Consider the following 3,850-nt stretch of genomic DNA (forward strand, 5'->3'; position numbering starts at 1 on the left):
ACTATTAATTGTTCAGTATTCACTATTAATTGTTTAGTATTCACTATTAATTGTTCAGTATTCACTATTAATTGTTTAGTATTCACTATTAATTGTTTAGTATTCACTATTAATTGTTCAGTATTCACTATGAATTGTTCAGAATTCACTATTAATTGTTCAGGATTCACTAGGAATTGTTCAGTTTCCTATTTTCTTGCATTTTTGTCACTCTTACATTTACATTTACATTTACATTTATGGTATTTAGCAGACGCCCTTATCCAGAGCGACTTACAACAGTGCTTCAAAGTTACTTAAGATATCCAAAGCTAGTTTGTAGACTAGGATCAAGAGATACATAGAGCTTAATCATGTTAAGAACCCTAGGAACCTTTTTTTTTTTTTTTTTTTTTAGTTTAGGAACTCTTTGAAAAGATGTGTCTTCAGTCGACGTTTGAAGACCGTGAGTGACTCTGCTGTTCTGACATCCAGTGGAAGTTCATTCCACCACCTTGGTGCCAGCACAGAGAAGAGTCTGGATGTCTGTTTTCTGTGTGTTTTGAGTGATGGAGGTTCGAGCCGAGCCGTACTGGAAGCTCTAAGAGCTCTTGGTGCAGATCTGGCTTTGACCATCGCCATCAGGTATGAAGGTGCTGGTCCGTTTTTTGCCTTGTAGGCCAGCATCAGGGTTTTGAATCGGATGCGGGCGGCAACAGGAAGCCAGTGGAGGGAACGCAGCAAAGGAGTCACATGACTGAACTTCGGAAGATTGAAGACGAGTCGTGCTGCCGCGTTCTGAATTAACTGTAGTGGTTTGGTGGCTCGCAGTGGAAGACCAGCCAGTAGAGAGTTGCAGTAGTCAAGTCTTGAGATGACAAGAGACTGCACAAGCACCTGAGTGGCATCCTGAGACAGAAACGGTCAAATTCTTCGGATGTTGTACAGGAGAAATCTGCATGACCGAGTCAGATTTGCAATATAAACGATAACTGGTCATCCATTACTACACCGAGGCTTCTTGCTTCTGCCGATGGAGTGACCAGTGAGTTCTCGAAAGAGATGGAGAGATTGTTGTGAGGGCTTGTAGTTCCTGGGATGAACAGAAGGTCAGTCTTGCTGGGGTTGAGTTTTAGGTGATGAGAACTCATCCACATCGAGACATCATTGAGACATGCTGAGATGCGGGATGAAACCTGAGTGTCGGAAGGAGGAAATGAAAGGATTAGTTGGGTGTCATCAGCATAGCAGTGGTATGAGAATCCATGAGAAGATATTATTTCACCCAGAGAGCGAGTATAGAGTGAGAAAAGAAGAGGACCAAGCACCGAGCCTTGTGGAACCCCAGTGGAGAGTCTGCATGGAGCAGACCGTAGGAACGGTCCTCCAGGTACGATGCAAACCACTGCCATGCAGAGCCAGTGATTCCAAGGCTGGTGAGGATGGAAAGGAGAATGCTGTGGTTGACCGTGTCATAAGCAGCAGAGAGATCAAGCAGAATCAGAACAGATGACAGGTTAGTAGCTTTTGCTGCATGAAGCTTCTCTGTAACTGCAATGAGGGCAGTTTCAGTAGAATGTGCAGGTTTGAAGCCAGACTGGTTTGGATCCTGAAGATTGTTCTGAGTGAGAAAGAGAGAAAGTTGGTTGTAGACAGCACGCTCAAGGACTTTGGAAAAGAAAGAGAGGAGAGAAACTGGCCTGTAGTTGCCAACGTCCAAGCTGTCTAGAGTTGGTTTCTTCAAGATAGGAACCACTCTGGCAGTCTTAAAAGTTGATGGAACATGACCAGATGATAGAGAGGTGTTAATGATGTGAGTGATGAACGGAAGGAGGTCAGGAGCAATTGTCTGAAAGAGGGAAGATGGTAAAGGGTCAAGTGGGCAAGTGGTTGGATTGTTAGAATGTAGAAGATGAAGGATTTCATCTGTGGAAAGCAGAGAGAATTGAGACAGAGAGGTAGAATGTGGAAGATAGAGCTTGGTGGGAAGGGTAGAGGCAGGAGGAAAGGATTGGCGGATATTTGCTACTTTCTCCTCAAAGGAGTTGACAAAATCATCCGGGGAGAGGGTTGTGGGAGGTTGAGGAGTGGGAGGGTTTAGAAGAGATGAGAAGATGGTGAAGAGTTTGCGAGGGTCAGATGCTGATTTTGCAGCAGTTACCTCTGTTGAAAATCGGGATAGGAGAGATTGGTAAGAGCAGAGGTCTGAGTATTGTTGAGATTTTTTCCACTTCCTCTCGGCTAGCCTTAGCTCTCTACGGTTGTTGCGTAGAATATCCGACAGCCATGGGGTGGCTGGAGAGGATTTTGCTGGCCTTGAAGTAAGAGGAGAGAGAGTGTTGATGGAAGAGGTGATAGATGAGAGGAAGGTGTTGGTAGCTGTTTCCAGAGGGAGGGAAGAGAAGGAGTCAGGATTCGGAAGAGTGGTCAAGATAGTTGAGGCAAGAGAGGAGGGAGATATAGCACGAAGATTGCGATGAGTAGTGGAAGTTGAAGAGGTTGTGTTTGTAGGAAGAGCAGGAAGAGAGAGAGTGAAGGATAGGAAGTGATGGTCAGAGAAATCTAGAGGAGTCACAGTTAGATCCAGAGCTGGAGCAGGTCTGCTAAAGACAAGGTCTAGAGTGTTTCCTGCTCTGTGAGTTGGAGCAGACAGATTGAGGGAGAGAGAAAAAGAAGACAGAATTGGAAGAAGACAGGATGACTGTAGTTTCTCTGAGGGGAGGTTGAAGTCACCAAGGAGGATAAGTGAGGATTCAACCGGTAACCCACTCAGGAGAGTGTCCAGTTCATCAATGAAGTTGCCCAGTGGGCCAGGAGGACGATAGAGAACAATGATATGGAGTTTAACAGGAAAAGAGATAGTGACAGCATGAAATTCAAAAGAAGAGATGTCAAGATGCAGAAAAGAGAGTACAGTGAAGGACCACTTACGAGACAGAAGCAGGCCAGTTCCACCACCCCTGCCGGTTGGCCGTGGAGAGTGGGAGAAGGCAAAAGCAGATGACAGGGCAGCTGGAGTTGCAGAGTTTTCTGGAGTGATCCAAGTCTCAGTCAGAGCCAGGAAGTCCAGAGATTGAGCAGAGGCTAAAGCTGTGATGAAGTCGGCCTTCAGAACTGCAGAATGGCAATTCCAGAGTCCCCCATGCACCAACACCTGAGAACTTAATGAACTAGGTGGGTACAACAGGTTGCTAGGATTGCGGTTTCTGCCCTGATGCCGGTGTCTACGGGTGTTGCAGGAGATGAGAGTAGGAATTTGGAAGCACATTGTCAAATCTTAAGTTTTACTGTTTGATTTGAAATTGAAAGACTAAAATTTGCTGATCAAAGAGTCAAAGAGTCCTTGCACAAACCGCTACAGACGTGCACACTTATATATGTCTTATATGTTTCAAATCATCAAACAAAATTAAATACTCAACACAAGTAAACACAGAATGCAGTTTTTAACGACAGGTTGTATTATGAATTGTTCAGTTTTTATTATAGTTTTATGATGCCGTTGCGGCTGTGGAATAGCCGCTCTGTTGCTGGTAGTGTAGTTGAGTGGTTTCAGGCGGGGGATGTGAACAGCAGCTGTACTGTACTCAGTAATTGTACTGTAATCTCTCCATCAGCTCAGGCTGTGTGGGGCCTTAATATCAGCCACAATACACACAGCCCCCCCCAGCCCTGAACCCAGAGCTCCCACAGCGTCTCCCCCCTCTGCTCTCAGACCAGCTATATCTGCCCATCTACAGACAAGCGCCAGAATAGCCTCAGAGCCTTCGCACCGGGTCAGCACACAGACCCCAGATCAGAGGTCACTCAGTGCAGCAATACCCAATAATAATCTGCCTGATTACATTTTAATTACATTACAAATACTGTA

General features: G+C 45.3%; 1 pseudogene; it reads right to left on the reverse strand.

The window, feature by feature from the left end:
• Positions 1 to 219: 219 nt before the first annotated feature.
• On the reverse strand, positions 220 to 3,343 carry LOC125802365 (uncharacterized; annotated as a pseudogene).
• Positions 3,344 to 3,850: the final 507 nt, after the last annotated feature.

Source organism: Astyanax mexicanus, chromosome 6, assembly GCF_023375975.1.
Source record: "Astyanax mexicanus isolate ESR-SI-001 chromosome 6, AstMex3_surface, whole genome shotgun sequence".
Taxonomy (NCBI): Eukaryota; Metazoa; Chordata; class Actinopteri; order Characiformes; family Acestrorhamphidae; genus Astyanax; species Astyanax mexicanus.